The sequence below is a fragment of the Heloderma suspectum genome, chromosome 2 (genome assembly GCF_057233095.1).
Source record: "Heloderma suspectum isolate Gila_16-S chromosome 2, 16-S_ref, whole genome shotgun sequence".
Taxonomy (NCBI): Eukaryota; Metazoa; Chordata; class Lepidosauria; order Squamata; family Helodermatidae; genus Heloderma; species Heloderma suspectum.
Window position 1 is genome coordinate 273737326 of NC_139459.1, and position 20277 is coordinate 273757602.

At 44.7% G+C, this 20277-nt stretch overlaps 1 long non-coding RNA gene across 1 annotated transcript in view; it reads left to right on the plus strand.

The window, feature by feature from the left end:
• The first annotated feature begins 5392 nt into the window (after positions 1-5392).
• LOC146354583 (uncharacterized) overlaps positions 5393-20277 on the plus strand; it is a 62660-nt gene continuing 47775 nt past the window's right edge. The window contains exon 1 of the long non-coding RNA XR_014788439.1: positions 5393-5489. This is a non-coding gene — a long non-coding RNA (uncharacterized LOC146354583). The remainder of the gene's footprint in view (positions 5490-20277) is intronic.

Sequence of the window (20277 nt, forward strand, 5' to 3'; positions counted from 1 at the left end):
ACGAAGAATCCCGTGTAGCTGTGCGTAATATGGGCAGGTCGCCGCATTGTTTCTGGACCGTGAGTTGTGGTTCACCACCTGCCTGTAGTCCTGGTGCATGTACTTTGTCTTGGACCTGCACTCTATGGCGCTACGCTGGTGGCCCCATGTGGTCATCTCTTTTGAGATTTCAAAGAAGTCCAAGTTCCTGTGACTGCTACGCAGTTGTTCTTGGATTTTCTGCTGCCCCCAAATGTCCAGCAAGTCCTCTATCTCGGGACACCTACATGACACCCCTCTTCCCTTGCTGGTGGATGCCATTTTGGTTTGGCATTGGTGAGAGAAGGCAACTGGACGGGTCTTCCCACCTGCTCTTCCCTGGGCCAAAACAGCTGCACTGACAGCCTGTCTTGATGGGGTCCACTGTAGAGGGTCCCTCAGCAGTCACTGTTTGAGGACCCTGATCCAGAAAATAGGACAACAGGGGAACTCTGAGAGGAGGGAGAGGGCTACATGGCTGCTCAATGCCAGAGCCTATCCTCCCCTCTCCATGCACCACCGCCTGAGGTGGCGCACTTGGCCGGGATGTGTGGGGGTCCTGAGCGGGGGGGGAGGACATTCCCAGGTGCCATGTGCCCTGATCTGGGCCATATCGTTTGAATCCCAAAGGGCGATTCCACGCAGGAGCATCTGAGTGCGCCCCCCCCAGCTCACCGCCATTCCTTACCCAACCATGGACACGCCTCAGCACGTGGCGCAACTGGAGACACACGCTGCGGAGAGAACAACATCCGTTGTGAAAGCAATTCGAGAGGGGGAGCATTCCCAGGGAAGTTATTCTAGGGCTCTTGGCCACCACGCTCAACACATGGGGAAAGTCTAAAAAAAAAAAGTTCCGCATTCTACCGCAGCGAAAGCAACTCCCAGCCCTGAAATCCTCAGGCAGGTGGGGGGAAGTACGCTCGAGGAAGAGAGTTTGCAGAGAAAGGGGGAGCCAGGGGTGCAAGCGGGTGTGTCATGAGGAAAGCAGCGGAGGGTTTGAGCGGGAATACACAGCGCCATTACAACGTTCACTCGGAAAGAGGCAGGGTGGGTGAATGCATGTACAGTTTGAGCGTGGGGCACAAGGGAGCAATGGCGACACTTTCAGAACCCCGATTCTTCGAAGAGTCAGAGTTATTCTCCAATGGAGAAAAAAAAAATGAGGGACAGCAGGGGGGAAGGCCGGCGGCATGTTCTGGAATGCAGACTGAGTAGGAGGAGGCCATGCTATTGGTAGGCGCGCACTCAGAAGGGGGACAGGTCGGTGAATGCACTTACAGTTCGAGTGTGGGAGAGGGAAGCTGCTGCGACACCTCCGGAACTCCGGTTCTTCGAAGATTCGAAGTTAATCTCCGATGGGGAAAAAAAAGAGGAACGGGGTGCAGGAAGGCAGTGGGTGGAATGTGGACTGGGGAGGAAGTGACACTCTCAGTACCCAGAAGATGAGAGGGTGCCGTTGAGAGCTGTGATTGGGCAGGGGGGAAATCCAAAATAAGCCATATATGGACAGGTGTGGGAAGGGCCCGAGACCACATTAGGTAACGAACGTGGGAGCAACAAAGCACATTGATGGGAGATAGTAGGATATTGGGGTGTTGGAAGTGGTACAGCGGAAGCAGAAAATCCCGATTCCGATACGAGGCGAGTGCTGCGTAGTGTGAAAGACGGGCACTGAAAGCTGTTTGGAGGTGTAAAAAAACGTGAGTGTAGATCGGCCCAGAATTATTAAGGATATGGGAGCCAGTCCCATAATGCATTCAGCCAGGCTCCTTAGTGCGTATGTTCCAGCCATTTCTTTCACAACAGTGGCTGCCAGTAATGCTCCAGAAGCTCAAGCATCCAAAGTGTAGATGAAAAGCAGTCTCAACGTTAGCTGTTACCTGAGCCTCTTCTGAAATTCTGGTAACTCCCTGTGTCCATGTCATCATAGCATGCACTTTTTCTAAAGGAAAACAAAAAGTTATTCCTTGCCCTTCAGGGCACCCAACTCTCTGAGGTGGTGGTGGGGGAACCCTAACAAAACGTTCTTTCTTTTCCTGTGGAGGTTTTTTTTTTTTTTTTGCTCCCTCCTTCCCTCTGACAGCACATTTCCTTCTGCTAAGAGAGTGATCAGTGGCTCCCTAGGGTTGCTGGAAGGAAGAAAAGGAGGGCAAGTTGGGGACATATTCACACCTGCTAATAGATGAATTGTCAAAGCAGGTCCTTGGGGAAATGGATTCCCTCATGGAAATGTAAAGAGTTAAATAATTCCGGGTGTTTCCTTGCATGAATTACAGGTTGCTGGAAAGTGGGTGGAGAAGCCTCTTGAAAAAACACATTCCACAGAGACTGTTCTGTAGCCTTAAGAAATATGTCTCTGCTAACTTCGCTCTCACCAGCCTCTGTGTGTGTGTGTGTGTGTGTGTGCACCATGCTGGCAGGTCTGTTTTTCCAAGCATCGCAGCAGCTGAATAAAGGATCTTTAGAGGGGGGAAATAACACTCCAGAAGCTGCAGTTGTAAAGCTGCTTCTCCATTGTATAGATACTCTTCCTCCTGGAAGGGAGGGTCCCCTGAGTGAAAAGTACAGCCAGGCCTTGAGTAAAAGGGCTAATACACATCAATACGTTCTCAGTGTCACTTGTGCTGTTTTCAAGTTGACAGCTAACGCTAGGACTCTGCCATGTGTCTCCTGTGTCTTGGAAGACTTGGGATGTCAGATGTACAGGACAGGCTTGGGCACCCAGGCATGAGCAGAAGGAAAGAGTGAAGGCAGAGATGACATGCTCCTGGTTGCTAGGCCAGAGTGTCATTCTCGACCTGACCTTTCAAATACAAAGCGTTGTGTCACATAGTCGGCGAAAAAGGCAATGAAAAAAACAACCAAGGAATTCAGAAAAGAAACAGAACTTTTCCCTCACTCTTTCTCTCACATACTTTTTCTCACCATGCAGTCCAACACTTCGCATTGATGTGCTTCCTGAGTAGCAATTTTTGTGCAGGTGAGAGAAGCACTTATATGCCTGCCAATTCCTGGTCTGAAGATTTAATTTGAAGTAAGTCCAGTTATGGGTTTATGGACATAATCCCAAAACATTTTTTTAAATGATAGCAGAGCTTTAGAAATTGAGAACAAGGAAGATGGTGGTTGTATACGTATGCAGAGTTCAGCTTCCTCACTAATAAATACAGGGCCGGCCCTCTCATGAAGCAGGGTGAGGTGCCCGCATCAGGTGGTAGAGCAAGAGAAGCATTGAATTGTGTTGCTCCCGCCCCCACCCCTTCCAGGAGGGCCCACTACCACCACCCCGTCTCCTCCAGCAGGTGCTCTGGAGAGCCCCACCAGCTGCTCTTCCACTGTGGCATTTGGCGCAGTGAGAGAACAACTGGCGGGGCTCTCTGAAGCAGCCACCCACCCTCAGTTTTCTGTCACCCCCCCTTCTCCTTAGGTTTGCCACTGATGCATTGGCTCTATGGAGAGCCATGTGGCTGGAAGAAATGATGTGGCAGGCAGGAAAGGGGATGATGCTGTGGTGACACATCTTTCCCATTTCAGGTGGCAAGAGAGCTTGTGCTGGGGCTGAATAAATAAATCTCAACTAGCCTACTTACATATTTGAGCTGAAGGTCCCTATATCTGAGTGCCTGAATTACCAGCATTTTTGAACCAAACCAGCGTCTCTTGCTCTGCAGGAAAGGAGTGCTTGTGCAATTAATAGCTGTTTGTCAAACAGACCTCCAATGAGTTTCATCTGGTTCAATCGTGTGATAAGGGAAGTTGTAACTGTCAAGTAACTAGTTTCTAAAAAGCAAATAATAAAGGTATAGACAGGGGTGAAAATATGGTGTAAGGCACATTGGGCAACTTCAGGGGGTCTAGGGTCCCCCTGCCCTCCCCCTGAAGGCCGCACTCCTGTCAGTGCTGTGCCACCAAAAATTGATGGCGTGATGCTGGCATAAAAAAAAAAAAAATCCGTTTGCTGCTAAATTTCAGTGTCAAACCACTATGGTGGCTTAAAGACAATACATTTAGCTTGAAAACAAACCGCTGGGTTTTTCTGCTGATGCCAAATTTCAGTAGCGGGGGCTGCACCAGACCACAGAGAGCGCACGTGGCCCACCCTTGGTGTAAAGTAACGGAGATAGATGCATGCCTGTCTAATGGTCTGGGAGGCGTGGATCCTCACGCTGTGTGTGTTATGCTGGCGATACACTGTGGGAGGATGTGGAAGGAAACTATGTGGCCACCCATAGTAGCTTTGGGACACATCAATCCTCTCTGCAGTCCTGGATATGTGGCACAACAGGCAACTGTAAATATGGTATTTGAGTCTGTATAGTCAGACTCTATATATTTGGAACACTGTGGGTCTGTTAGGCTGCCAGGTACTGGAGGAAGTGGTAGTCGTACCCTCATAGCCACACTGAACAGCTGAAAAAACTCTGCTGCCAACCTGTAAGAAGTGCCTAAAGAACAGCTAGTATTTGGACATTCCCCACAACAAATCTAAAAGCAGTCGCTCAGCTGTGTGTGTCTATGTATGCGTGGCGGGGTGGGGGGAGCATGGAAGGCTCATTGTAGATGTACTCTTCAATGTCCCATGTTAGGGTTTGGTGGAGGAATTCACCACTGTAGATGTCTGAGGCCCTTAAAAAATGGAGATTATATAATGACTAAGAGGTGCATTCTAGGGCATTTCCAGAGAGACATGCCCTTAGAATAAGACAAGATAATAAAATGGCTGCAAATGTATCTGAGGCCTAAATTATTAACGTTGATTGTGTGCCACGAGCAGGAATGTATTGACTGGAGTTCTTTGGTTTCCTAGCAGCCAGAGTGTACTGGAGAATTCAACGGACGCTGAACTCGGCGCTCCTTGGCAAAGTCAATCAGCCGAGCAAATCTCTTGTTCTAGGAACCTTGTCAAAAGAATACCACTGTCATTTCTCCAGTGACACACAGAAGGCACCTGAGTTACAAATTGGGTTTCAACATAGCCAATGTCAAGAGAGGGTAAAGGAGAACAGCAGTCCTGCATGTGTCAGTGGCCACAAGAAAGTGTTGAGCAAGTAAGGAGCCGTTATTCAAACTCAGGCTTCTTCTGTGCTCTGCCCTGACATCTAGTGGATAAAGCAAAATATGACATGAAATACCAAACAATGGATTGCTTCACTTAGTGGAGCTGCTACGAAGCTGTTTACTCCAGCAACCACCAATATAACTGTAACAGTTTCCATTGTGTTTAAAAGCTACATAAGAAATGACTGTGGAAAGCAGAATTCTGCTTGAACAAAGCCAGGTCTGTTAAGCTTCAGCTTCTCCTAGTTTGGCTGGCAGGAGAATAATCATTTAGCTCTGCATAGTTCAAAATGCATCAGAGCTTTTGAAGGTTACAGATATTGAACAATCACACAGTAAAGACTCATGGCACAATCCAGCAAAAGTTCAGCACTTTAAAGTCCTATTGATTTATGTGGCACAGCGATAAAGTGAGTATTTATTTCTCCAGTGAGATCAGTGGGTTTCAGAAGTGCTTTACATGTTCTGGATCATTCCCATAGTTTGTGCTACCATGGTAATAGACAAACCTATAGCACTCGCTTGTACTTCAATGGTGCTATTTTAGTTCTAGGAGGCAGTCTACAAATTATATTTGTATGGATAATTTGAAGATTGTTCAGTAATTTGACATTTCATTTAACACTTTTTGGGTTCAGAATAGAATATTTGCAGTCAAATGTACAGAATGTCAGTGTAAAGATAGCTGAAGTGCACACCGCATCATGTCCATGCATTTCTAAAGGATATAATTTTCAGCATTGATCTCCAAAACCATAAGGAGTAGAAAATCACTTTTTCTTTTAAATGAAAGCTTCTGAATTTAGAAATTTATTAAACATCTGTAAGCCACATAGAACTTATAGGGGTGAGTGAATTTCTTTTGGCTTGATTTAGAATCAGTGCAGTATTTACAATCTTTCTTGCTAAAAGAAAAAGCTCATCTTCCTCTCCTGGCACATCTGGGAACCGTTGGCAGGACTAGGGCCATCAGTCACTTAACTTGAACTTGAAGGGTTAATGCATACCTGAGTGAGATGGGAGGGGGTTCCTTGGAGGTGGTTCTGCCTTCTGTCTCCTCCCTCTTCTATCTTCTTCCTCCTGCAAGTGATGCTGACTATGAGGCTGACTTACCTTGAGATGTAAGTTTTTTATATCACCAGTAAAAGTCTGTTCTTAATCCACCACTCAAGTGTGTTTTGTCTACACCTGTGGCTACTCACTGGAACCTGATTCGGACTTGAGGAACAAGATAGACCTGGATGGAGGACAACAATCAGAACCAGATTGTTTCTTGCCAATGTAACAATCAAGTAATAATCTGATCCTGGTTTGCAATCCTGTTTTGCCTTTAAACCACAGTTTCCTAGTTCAGATGTCCCAGGAAACTGTAGTATAACAAACCAGAAAACATTTGTTGAAGCTGGGTGTGTGAGAGGAGGAAGTAAGTAAGGAGGGTGGAGGGGGTATTAAAGTTATTATTTGTTCCAGCTGAAGCACGCTATGGTTTATTGGAGCTGTAGTGTTATATCTGAACCACACCAATGTGGGTTTAATTGGGAGTAAGTGGTTAAGACCCCTTCATGGATCACTGCCTTGTTGTGGCGAAGGTGAAGCCATAAGCTATGCTGTGCAGGGCCACCCAAGACGGACAGGTCATGGCAGAGAGTTCTGACAAAATGTGGTCCACTGGAGAAGGAAATGGCAACCCACTCCAGGATTCTTGCCAAGAAAACCCCATAGAACGTATCACAAGGCTAAGAGAGATGACGCCGGAAGATGAGCCCCTCAGGTCAGAAGGTGTCCAATACACTACTGGGGAAGAGCAGAGGGTATTTCCAAGTAGCAGAAAGAGTGAAGTGGCTGGGCCAAAGCCGAAAGGACACTCAGCTGTGGATGTGTCTGGTGGTGAAAAGAGAGTCCGATGCTGTAAAGAACAATATTGTTTAGGAACCTGGAACGTAAGATCAATGAATCAAGGTAAGCTGGAGGTGGTCAAACATGAGAAGGCAAGATTGAACATCAACATCTTGGGAATCAGCAGACTAAAATGGACCAGCATGGGTGAATTTAATTCAGGTGACCATTATATCTACTACTGTGGGCAAGAATCCCTTAGAAGAAATGCAGTAGCACTCATAGTCAACAAAAGGGTGGGAGAAGCAGTACTGGGGTACAATCTCAAAAACGATAGAATGATCTCAGTATGAAAGGCAAACCATTCAACATCACAGTAATTCAAGTCTATGCCCCAACCACTGAGGCTGAAGAAGCCGAGGTTGATGGGTTCTATGAAGACCTACAACACCTTCTAGAACTAACACCAAAACAAGATGTCCTTTTCATCATAGGGGATTGGAATGCTAAAGTAGGAAGTCAAGAAATCACTGGGATAACAGGCAAGCATGGCCTTGGTGTACAAAATGAAGCAGGACAAAGGCTAATAGCGTTTTGCCAAGAGAACATGCTGATCATAGCAAACACTCTTTTCGCACAAGAGGCGACTCTACACATAGACATCACCAGATGGTCAATATCGAAATCAGATTGATTATGTCCTTTGCATCCAAAGATGGAGAAGCTCCATACAGTCAGTAAAAACAAGACCTGTGGCTCAGATCATGAGCTTCTTATTGCAAAATTTCGGCTTAAATTGAAGAACGTAGGGAAAACCACTAAACCATTCAGGTATGACCTAAATCATATCCCTTATGAATATACAGTGGAGGTGACGAATAGATTTCAGGGATTACACCTGATAGACAGAGTGCCTGAGGAACTATGGACGGAGGTCCGTAACATTGTTCAGGAGGCAGCAACTCAATCCATCCCAAAGAAAAAGAAATGCAAGAAAGCCAAGTGGCTGTCTGATGAGGCTTTACAAGTAGCTGAGGAAAGAAGGGAAGTGAAAAGCAAGGGAGAAAGGGGAAGATATATCCAACTGAATGCAGATTTCCAGAGAATATCAAGGAGAGACAAGAAGGCCTTCTTAAATGAAAATTGCAAAGAAATCGAAGAAAACAATAGAATGGGAAAGACTAGAGATCTTTTCAAGAAAATCGGAGATCTCAAGGGAACGTTTTGTGCAAAGACAGGCATGATAAAGGACAAAGAAGGCAGGGACCTAACAGAAGCAGATGAGATTAAGAAGAGGTGGAAAGAATACACAGAAGAACTCAACAGGAAAGATCTTAATGTCCCTGATAGCCATGATAGTGTGGTCACTGAACTTGAGCCGGATATCCTAGATTGTGAAGTCAAGTGGGCCTTAGCAAGCATTACTAACAACAAAGCTAGCGGAGATGACAGTCTTCCAGCTGAGCTATTTAAAATCCTAAAAGATGATGCTGTTCAAGTGCTGCACTCAATATGCCAACAAATTTGGAACACTCAACAGTGGCCACAAGACTGGAAAAGGTCAGTTTACATTCCAATTCCAAAGAAGGGCAATGCCAAAGAGTGTTCAAACTACCGTACAATTGCTCATTTCACATGCCAGCAAGGTGATGCTCAAAATCCTACAAGCTAGGCTTCAGCAGCATGTGAACCGAGAACTACCGGAAGTTCAAGCTGGGTTTTGAAGAGGCAGAGGAACTAGAGATCAAATGGCCAACATTCGCTGGTTCGTGGAGAAAGCAAGAGAATTCCAGAAAAACGTCTATTTCTGCTTCATTGACTACGCTAAAGCCTTTGATTGTGTGGATCACAACAAACTCTGGCAAATTCTTAAAGAGATGGGAGTACCAGACCACCGAAGTACTCACCGGAGTACCGAAGAATTGATGCCTTCGAACTGTGGTGCTGGAGCAGACTCTTACAAGTCCCTTGGACTGCAAGGAGGTCACATCAGTCAATCCTAAAGGAAATCAACCCTGAGTGCTCATTGGAAGGACAGATACTGAAGCTGAAGCTCAAATATTTTGGCCACCTAATGCGAAGAGAAAACTCCCTGGAAAAGACCCTGATGCTGGGAAATATTGAAGGCAAAAGGAGAAGGGGACGGCAGAGGATGAGATCATAGAATAGTATAGTAGAGTTGGAAGGGGCCTACAAGGCCATCGAGTCCAACCCCTGAGATGGATAGATAGCATCACCGATGCAATGAATATGAATTTGAGCACACTCCGGGAGAGAGCAGAGGACAGGAAGGCCTGGCGTGCTATGGTCCATGGGGTCACAAAGAGTCGGACACGACTTAACGACTGAACAACAAAGTGGTTAAGAACTTTTATACACATAGTCTACAAATCAGCTAACTTTGCAGTTCACATACGTTCACAGCAATCCATGAAATTTTCATCAAAAATAAGGGTTTTCACATTAAAAACACATATTAAAAAGAAAAATAACCCTTGTGCATACACCTACGCAGCAGTAGGATTTGAGTGTCTGGTTAGCCTGAATTCTGCCTGTTTATGTACAAAATCCATTTCACATTCTGGGTTGAGGAATTTCTCTGGGAAATGAAGCACCTCATTTCGTAATAACGTTGAGCATTAGAAACTAGACAAGTGCGGAATGCTTTCCTCCTCCTGGAGATCAGGCTGGCACCAACATTGGTTAGTTTTTGGCACCAGGAGAAAACAATTCTTTTCTGTGAGGCCTTTTGATTAACAGTTGGGCCTGTGTATCAGAGCAGGATATTTGAAGGGTGGTGTATATTGAATTAGACACTGACTGACTTTTGTGTATTTTATCATGATTATATATTGTATATTGTGACTACCCTGGGATCATTTTATGATGAAGGGTAGGATATTAAAAAAACACTTTATAGATAAATAAAAATGTGTTCTGGACTAGGTTCTTAGAAACGTTGGTAACATGTCATTACTGTACAGAAGTGCCTGGAAAGAGAGTACAGGAAGCCATATTGCTTCTCCCCCTTTAGTTTAAATTATAGAGACAAGTCAGACTTAATCCTATTCATATGAGACTTAATGGCAACCTTTAGAGCAGGGATAGGGAACCCTTTTTGACTTGAGGGCTGAATTGGCTCCAGGCAAGTACGTTGGGGGCTGTATGCCAGTAGTGGGTGGGGCCACAGCCCTGCTGGCCTGTGGCCCCAATGTGTTTGCCTGGACCCCATTCACACACATGCACACACTTTCTCTTACACCATTCATCTCCATTGTCTCCCCCCCACACACACATACACACCAGTCACTTCCATTGTCTCTCTTTCCTTCTCCTCCTCCGTCTCTCTCTCTCTCTCTCTCACGCACGCACGCACGCACGCACACACACACACACACACACACACAGTGGGTTTTGCCTGTGGCTCATCTCTCCCAACTGGGGAAAGGTGACGGGGGAGCAAAGTCCACTGAACTGCTTTCTCAAGGGGCAGTTCCTTCAGGTGCTGTTTCAGCCCAGAGCCAGCTTTGCTCTCCCCTCACCTGTTCTGATCAGCGCAAGGTAGGAGAAGCCCTCTGATTCACTACCTTAAGGAGTACTTCTTGAGTCTTGCATAAACATCTCAGTCAGGGACTCCTCTCCCACTCCTCTCTTTTCTCTGAGGGAGCGGTGGGCTTCAGGAAGGGATGGGGGACCATGAATTTAGCTCGCTGACTTGAAGTTCCCCATTCATGTTTTAGAGGAATTTATAGTACTTTTAAAAAGCCTAAATAATTGGTGCACTTACTATTCTTATTATAGTATACTATAGTACACCTATTATTGGTACTCTTACTACTGTTATTATAGTATAGAAGGCCACAAGTTGACCACCCCTGCTGGAGAGGGAGACATTTTGACTGTTAAAGAGCATGTAATTAACATATGTAAAGTTCATAAAATAATTACGTAATTGTGTGTGTGTGTGTGTGGGGGGGGTACTTTTGGAACATGTAGCCATACTGTCAGGTGGCAGATGAAAGGCTCATCTTGCTAAGAGGCTTATGGCACTTCAGGACATTGTAGGGCGTGTGTGTGTGAGTGTGTGTGTGTGTGTGTGTTAGTAGGGCTCTGAGTCAGAGCACCAGTAACCTGAAATCCAGACATCCAAGTCCCACACCCTGCGCTGATCATTGCCTTACATATAGTTCTTGTTTGCTCCTTATTTAGTCATTCTTCCCATCTCTGGCTGTGCCATCTCTTTTCTTTACTTGTAGTGCTCAAATCTTTGCAAGAAAAACAAATCTACATCGTCACCACAAATCTTGCAAACATTATACGAATCAAGTCAGTTTATGCAAGACTGTGCCATGCCCGATGTATTATCCTAACAAACTATGGGTTATTTCTCTGGCTTAACGGGGAGAGAGACATGCCAGAGGTACAGGTTCGCATGTCATGCTAAACAAACCATGGGCCAAAGGGCCATGGTTTGTTTAGCCACTCGGAGGAACCTTGGCTTATCATAACATGAGAACCCGGACTATAATATCCTAGGCCTGAGTTTTGCCAAATGCAGGCAGATAAAAGGATAATGGAGGCATTCTGTCTATTTTGACTGTTCAATTTGGCTCACAGGACACAGCTAAAATAGATCCTCTCTCAGCAGGGAAGCCAGGATCCCGCTGCTCACTTAACATGATCCTCTGTATGGTATGGTCTTGCCTGCAGCAGATGTGCAGCTTCCCTCTGGATGAGTCACGTAGGCTGCAAAGCTGGAAATCCTTATTCAGGGTTACTTTGATTCTTTTATTGCAGCTGTTCTCTAGTGGATACCTTCAGACTTGTGGCACACCAAATCCTGCCTCTGGTCATGGCAATTCCTGATGCCCCAGAAAAAGTTGGAGTGGGTGTGGGGAGAAGAACTCCAAGTATCTTCTGTCGCTGAGGAACTCTGTCCCTGTTCATATAACCATCACAATATTGCAGTGTCAAGGCTGTTAGGAATCTTGCACTGAAAGAGTCCCATTCATACCTAAGCAGCCATAATGTATCAGCTGTAAACTGACTATAAGCTTGAGATACAAGAGAGCAAGACATAAAATTATAACATTTAATTTTGCTATCGATGCTTGTGCAGAGGGGAGACAGGGGAATTAAGTTGTCTGTAATTTTTAAGCCAGGTACCTTTTGTTGTGGTTGTTTTTGAGTGAACCATTTTTTCCCTGCTATGTATGGGTTGCTAAAACTGGGCATTAAACAAAATATGTAAAATGGAAAACCCTGCATTTCAGAGAAGGATTTAAGAAATACTTCCAACATAAAGAATCACATTATATTTTCAGACATTAATGCAAATTAGAATCCAGACTTTAGCAGACTGTTATGTGAATGCACAGACACTATTTAGTTGGAGCCCCCTTGCACATTATGTTTTTGGTTTTATTGCTGATACTGTAAAGAATTTGCAGCAGAGGACAAGAAGAAAAGATGATGCTCTGTAGTCAGCTCTTTCACACAGGAAAAGGTGAGAAGGCATAAAGGGAGAACTGTGAAGACATGCCAGAGGTTGCTAGCACCATTGAAAAGGGGAATTTGCCCAACCCTCTGTTGAAGGATTGAGTTTTGACCTGGCCTTAGCAGGAGATCTCCTCATATTTGTCTCTCATGATGGACATTTTTGAAGAAAAAAAACATGAGGTAAGGTGAGATGAGCCTATTCAGATGGCACAGCAGGGTGCTAATGTATCAGATGCTCTAGGGGGCACTGTTGAGCTATATCAGAAGTAGGGGTTTGTTTGTCACATTCATTAAGTGAGTTTATATATATATGTGAGAAAGGAATGCCACAAACATGCTGACAAATGTTTGTGCTATATAGGTATGCTCACCAGAGAGCAGGAGCGTTCACTTGCATTTGCCAGTGCATAATGTCTGAAGTGGCCCGGAGATGTGAGATGCAGTAGTAAAAAAAAGAGAGGCTTATTTATCAGGAGGAATGTGACCAGTGCCAGAGTAAATTAATGATGGAAATGCATGTGTTAGAATGTAACAAGAACCCTGCTAGAAATCCCTAAGGTCCATCTAGTCCAGTCTTCTGTTTCTACGATGCTTCTGGGAATCCCACCAGAAGGCCATGGAAGCGACAGTCCTCTTTTGCAGTTTGCTTCCCAGCACCTGGTATTCAGAAGAGTAAAGCTTTTGAATCTAGAAGCTAATATGAACAAAAGAGGGGAGAGCCCATTTCAGCACTCTAACCACTACACCATACATAATCTGAAACATTTTGGAGGTGTGATGTAAATGTATCAGAGGCTATGTTCCACACTTTGCCATAATGCTATACCCTACTTGTGTGTAATTACCTCCACCTGCCTTTGTCTGGCACACAGTAGGTTCACATTACGAACACACAGCTGTCTCTTCTGCAGAAAAAAATTATTTAAAATGTGCACAATATTGGTCACACTACAGATATCTTAATTTAACTGAGATTTTTTTTTAATAAAACTGCCACTGAATGGTAATTAAGAACAGATTTGATTGTTTAAAAATGTATTGCAAAGTTTGTGTAATTGGCTGAATCGATACTGAATTAGCATATACTATCTGTTGCTGCTCTCCTAGGATATAATTGGGCTTTTACTGTGCTTAAATAAAATTGAGATTGATGACTTTAAAAAAGAAACCTTCTCTTTTCCATAAGCCACAGTAGTTATATTTAATAGGAGCAGGTGTATTTCCACCATGTACTGAACAAATAATGATCATGCTAGTCTTAATTAGACACTTTCTCCTGTGACGGAAGTCTACAATATTTGGTGTATTTTTGTTTTTTAGAAGGAGGGGAGATGTTAGAGGGAACATGATAGAGGTTTTTAAAATTAAGCATGATGTGGAGAAAGTTAATAGAGATAAGTTGTACTCCTGTCCTCATAATATTAGAACCCAAGGTCCTCCAATAAAGCTGAAGGACAAACAAAAGGAGGTACTTCTCCACAAAGCACATGGCCTGTGGTATAGTGGTGAATTTTGAAGTGCAGGCACTCATCGTAACAGTTCCCATAGGAACACCCTGAAGGAGAGTCCAAAAATGCAGGCCGCTCTGCTGATCCATATCAACAAACCAGTTCTAGCACTTTTATCTCCACCACTAGCAGGTCTTTCGTAAAGCTCCTGGGTTTTAATTGCCCATTCAAGAACAAGCCACCCCCGAATACTTTGTGTTATAACAGGAACACAAACTTTGTGTTATAACAGGAACAGGAACTTTGTGTTATAGCAGTCTAGAGGGGGGTGGCAGATGATATCAGCACCTCTGTTTAATATAAAAAAAATAAAGTGCCAGCGCTATGTCCCTGTGGGCCCTGGCTCCACTATCCCACCGCACATGACTAGACTATGAAACTTGCTACCAGAAGGTGTGGTAACAGCCACCAACCTAGATGGCTTTAAAAGGGGAATAGACACATTCATGAAGGTTAAGTCTATCTACAGCTACTAGTCATGATAGCTATATGCTGCTTCTAGGTTCAGGTATCCCTCTGAATACTAGTTGCTGGAAACGACAGCCATAAGCCAAGCAGGGAGGCCCTGAAACTCTAACTGGAGGGAGACAGGAAGTGGTAGCTTTGTCAGCAGCATGCAAGTACATGGCTGTGGATGGCCAAAAATGATCTGCTTGGAGTGCTGATGTCAATGGGCTGTGCTGAACACTGCTGGCCATTCAGCAGTTGTGCACCTGCATACGGTGCCGACAGACCCACCCCTGCTCTGGCTGCTGCTTGGCATTTCCTTCCTGCAAGGGTGTGAAGCTTCCTTCCACTTTTTCTGCTGCTTGGAAGTGGTGGCCACATTTTGGTGCTCCCACCCCATGGCTTTCTGTACAAGGAGACAGCTTGAAAGGGGAAATGGGCCTTTGGTTTGCCTGTTTTGTAACCCTGAGCAGGAAAATGGGGCTAGACCAGAGATTGCCATGCTGTTTAAGGTGTCTCTAAACCTTAAAATTATCAGGATTTGAGGGCGGGGGGGAATCTAGCACTTTGCAAGTCTGCTTTGTCATGTGTTGCAGAATTTTACCCTTCTGCCGGGCTTGGTCAGAGAACAGACACCAACAGATTTGAACAGATGTTTATTACCAGAACATGAAGGTGTGGTGCAGTCAAGAGTTGCCAAAGTGGCCCCTTGGGACTGGGCCCAGAATAATAGGCAACTTTGGAATTTATACAAACAAGTAAACAAGGCACATGAAGTAAGCTTTGGTCAGTGTTTGATGCAGCGCTGAGTCAAGGGTCTACAACCTTCCTTCAAAGGAAGTTTTCTGGTTTCCAGAGACAAGGGCCCTGCTAGGCATTGTGACTCATGCGCTGTCCTCTTGCCTACGTGACTCTTGGCACCTCAGCAGCACATTCCCATGCTAACAATGCAAGTGGTATTTTTCCAGTTCAGATGTTACACTCTTCCTCAAGAATCTGGATCTGGCTTCTATCAGATATCAGATATATGCTGTTATTCTGACTTAGTCCATTCTTATATTCTGTAATCACACAGAGACAGGGATGAACGTTTGCCTTGGCTGTACAAATTCGTTTTTTATGTAGTTCAGTGGCTGGCTTCTATTTCCCAGTGTTGAATGACAATGACTACAATCCCTCTATGTCAATGTGTGAACAGATATCTTTGTCACCACTGCTTGTCTAGACATGTTACTTTTGAGAGCACTAATTTGCAATGACGTTTCTAGAATGTTATTGCCTTTACTGATAGCTGTCAGAGAAGAACAGCATTTTTATAGGTTGAAGACCTCTCTGCTCAGTTAAATTTCATGATCTAAACGATGGCTGGAGTCCAAAGAAAAGCTTCAGCTCATGCAAGGGCCTTGAACCAGCCCAATGGAATGCTTGAGTTTTTTCTTTTCTTTGAACGATGCCATCTCAAATCACTTTGGAAACTTTCCTCAATTCCAAAAGCAGTTTGCAATGTAGCGTGTGTGCCCCTGTAGGCGGCTGCTGTTTGTGAAAATCCCCGGTGACAATCTCTGGTCTAAAATTTCCAGGGGCTCACAGGACCAGTTCCATGTTTCATTGGGGCCATACGTATACCTGTGAATGAGTGTTTGATTTCACACCACTTTATGTTTGTGTGTGTTTTGAGCAGCTTGGTTTCAGCTATGGGTCGTACTGGCATGAAAGCAGGTTTCTGCATGTGTATTCCTACCTGAATAAAGAACCATGTGCACAATCGGGTGCTGTGTGTATGGTTCCTAACCTAGCCCAGCTTTCAGGGTTGCGTGGACAGAGCCCTACTGAGAGAATTGGAAACAGAACACAGTTGTTGGGAGGAGAAGACTGGATTCAGATATACTTCGTCTGAGCCTGATCAGTGCCATCACCAATCTTGTGGGGGGATACATGCCTGCAGCCCCACCAGCTGTGAATGTGTCAAGACATAAATGTATAGTTATGAATAAAGATTATGGGCCAATCTACATTGCACCCGCCATCGCAATGAATTTGGTGTCCCGTCGGGTTAAACGCTCTCACATTAAAACGTGATTATCCACATTCACCCATTTTCCCCATTGCGATGCTTCATCGAATTCGTGAGCTCGGTTCACACTAAAGCGCTGTGCTGTTTTCCTGCTCTTAAAGATGGAGGCTCTCATTGGAGGATCAGAAACTCTTCCTGTTTCTGCTGATTCCATGCCCACCATGCTCACAGCCCTTGACGGCCCCATGTCGTCAATATCCTGATATCCCGGTATTTCCGCTTAATGTGCTCTGATTTTCGCTAGTCCCTTTCCCTGCCTGTCCATATACGGCAGTGTTTGTATTTCCCTCCTGTCCAATCACAACTCTCGATGGCTCGATGTCATCTTCCAGCTACTGATTGCATAGCTTCCTCAGCACTCAATGTTTCCTCAGCAACAAGCAAAGGGCTGGATGTGCACGCACTTGTCTGATCTCGGAAGCTACGCAGGGTCAGCCCTAGTCAGTAGTTGGATGAGCGACTGCCTGGGAATCAGGCTTCCTGCTAAGTTTTACCCCCTCCTATCCTCCTCTCCGGATTTTTTTTTAATTAAGGCGTTATCTTAATAATAAAGTGATGTTTTTTTTTCTAGCTCAGGCATGATCTTCGAAGAATCGAAGAATCGTGGCTTCTCCATGGTGTTTTTTTTTCTAATTCAGGCATGATTTAGAATTAGAAAAAAAAAACATTGCAGAGAAGCCAAGATTCTTTGAAGATAACGCCTTAATTTAAAAAAAAATCTGGAGGGGGGGATAGGAGGGGGTAAAACTTAGTCTCATTGGAAGGGATAGAACAACCCCCTGCTCAATGCAGGAAGCCTGATTCCCAGGTGGTCGCCCATCCAACTACTGACCAGGCCCAACCCTGCTTAGCTACCGAGATCAGACAAGCACATGCACATTCAGCCCTTTGCTTGTTGCTGAGGAAACACTGAGTGCTGAGGAAGCTATGCAATCAGTAGCTGGAAGATGACATCGAGCCATCGAGAGTTGTGATTGGACAGGAGGGAAATACAAACACTGCCGTATATGGACAGGCAGGGAAAGGGACTAGCGAAAATCAGAGCACATTAAGCGGAAATACCGGGATATCAGGATATTGAAAGCGGGAGCACGGGAGCAGGAAATTCCGGTTCCAATTCAAGGCGGGTACTGCGTAGTGTGAAAGACAGGTGGTGAAACCTCATTGGAAGCGAAAAAACCCGTAAGTGTACATCAGACCTATGTGTAGATCTATGCAAAAAAAAAAAAAAAAAAGTGGTGGAGGAGAAGAAAGGCAAAGGGCAAAGAGAGAGACTTCTTCTTCTTCTTCTTCTTCTTCTTCTTCTTCTTCTTCTTCTTCTTCTTCTTCTTCTTCTTGTATCCCTCTCCACCTCACCCGCACTTCCTAGCTCTCAGTAGCCAACTCTGGGGACAGCTGCCCCTTTGCTAAAGCCAGCAAGGAAGTTGCCCAGCCCAAGCAGAAGAACTGCAGATGTGCCTGACTAATCCCTGCAATGGCTGTGGGAGCTGAAGGCAGTGCGAGATTGCTCCTGCCTCTGACCTGGGAATTATTATGGGGGCTTGTCTTGGGCCCAGGGGATGGATGACCAGGTAAGACACCCCTGCCCCCAATGGTATCAGGGCTGAAGCAAGAAGCCTTTTCACTTTTGTGACCTGAATCTATCTAGTCAGGACAGGAGAAAATTGGGGTCAGGGAATAAATACCCTCTGGTTCCCATTTCTTCCCCCTTGGTGTCCTTTAAGCTGTGAAGGGTCAGCTCATCTTCATGGTGTTTTTTTGGGGAGGGGTCAACATTTATTTCCTTCCCCACTTGCCTCCCTCCCATTCTCCCCTTGCCCAACTCTCATTCATGGTCTTCCCTCTTTTCTCCAGTAATCCCCCCACCCTTTACCTTCTTCCCTCCTTTCCACCACTAACCCTCTCCCTGCTCACTTGAACATCTCCACCTTTTGGAACCACCCAGCTTTTGAATGACACTACTGGGTTTCCTGCCATGGGATATATCATGGCGCCTACTTAACAGTTTCCCATGCAAATCTTCTGTGTAACTTCCATTCCATTGAATGAAGACCAAAGACTTGGCAATTGCCATGGACTTAAAATATCTGGGGATGTGGCTGATTATATAGTTAGTGCAACTGAAGAGAATAATTTTCTATCTTTTCCCTCCCCCTCCCTGTTTTTAACTGTGTGGCATGTCTTTGCCTATCAGACTAGTTGGTTTGTTGGTTTTACCTTTGAGCCTTTCTTTTGTCCCTCATAAGCACAAATTGATTCTTTTAAATTAAAAGTATATGAAAGCACCACTGCAATTCTGTGATATGCATGGATCTTCTGACCTGGAAGCCACACTGCCAGTTCCAACACACCTGGATGATTCTTAGCCATCTCAGCATGAGGGATTTTATTCAGAGTCACTGCTGTGGATTGTGCTAAACCTAAGCTGTAACTGCCATGTAAAGCTTTGGGCCTCAGTCTCCTCTGCAGTCTGTTACAAACATTTCTTCATAGCATAGCATTCCTCTTTCTATCGCATTTGGATGTTTCTTAGGTCACAGGAACATCTCCCCAATGGAGCATTGAATTACAATAATAAACAACTGGTTTAATGGCTAAAAAAGGAACCTGTTCAGAAAACCATCTTCGTATAGCACACAAGTTTTTAACTGTGTGATTAGCCAAGACATACAAAGTTAAATATACAGAATTTGGCCAGGTAACATGGCTGATGTTCAGGGCCAATGTCATGCTCTAGCAGGGCCCACTGCTGATGTCTCCCCTAAGTATTTCTTCTGTCCTGATGTTCTAAGCAGCACCAGGTAGCTGGATTAACCATCCTTTTAATTTCCCACAATGCTTCCTGACCTAGAGTCGTTCTGGGGCATCTTTCCCCAGCCTGGTCCCCTCCAGCTGTTCTGGACTTCAACTCCCATCAGCCTCAGCCAGCATGACCAATGGTCAGGAATCCTTGGTGCTGTACTCTAAAACATCTGGACAGTGCCAGGTTGGGGAAGGCTGCTGTGGGGTATTTCTATTGAAATTAGAAGGACGGCTAGATCCACAGCCGGATGCGTTCATAAGACAAAGAAGTGGGCCACCTGAAGACACTGGGTAAAATACAACATAAGTGCTACTTAGAGTAGACTCAATGAAATGAAAAGGACTTAAGTTAGTCATGACATACTTAAGTCCCATTCATTTCAATGGGTCTACTCTAAGTAGGACTTATGTTGGCTGTTAGCCACTTTGCCCAGGGCCACCTCAAGCCTGGCCCTGGCCCTGCTGATATTTCTTGCCTTAGGGTTCACTGGACACCATTTTGAACTAGGAATGCAATCTTTAAATTGATTACTCCACAGTAGTGCCATTGTCTTCAGTGGAACTACTCTGGTGCAAATTACTGTGACTGAAGCTTAATGCTCTCTTCTGCTTGAGCTCACACATCTATTGTGAATAAGAAATACAATCAAGCTATTGGGATGGGGGGGTTAAGGTGTGTGTATTTTTTAATTCCAAAGACAAGCTGGATTTTCATCTTTAAAATAAAAGCAAGAAAAATGTGATTAGGTTATTTACTCTTGTAAGCACCATGCTCTCAAATCAGAGCTGACATGAAGAAGGTTACATGTAGGAAAGCTTTAACACATTTCCTTTAATAGAACTTTGATGTGATCTTCTGACCTGAACTTTTACCCAATTAATCTACTTTAAAGAACATATATGAACTTAATGTGGGTGTAAAATCCTCAAAGGAGCTTAACTATTAATATTCAAAACAAAAGCAGCAGCTAAACAGAGGGGAAAATCCTGAATGTGATGTTCCTGAAACACATTACCTAAATCAATAGAAAT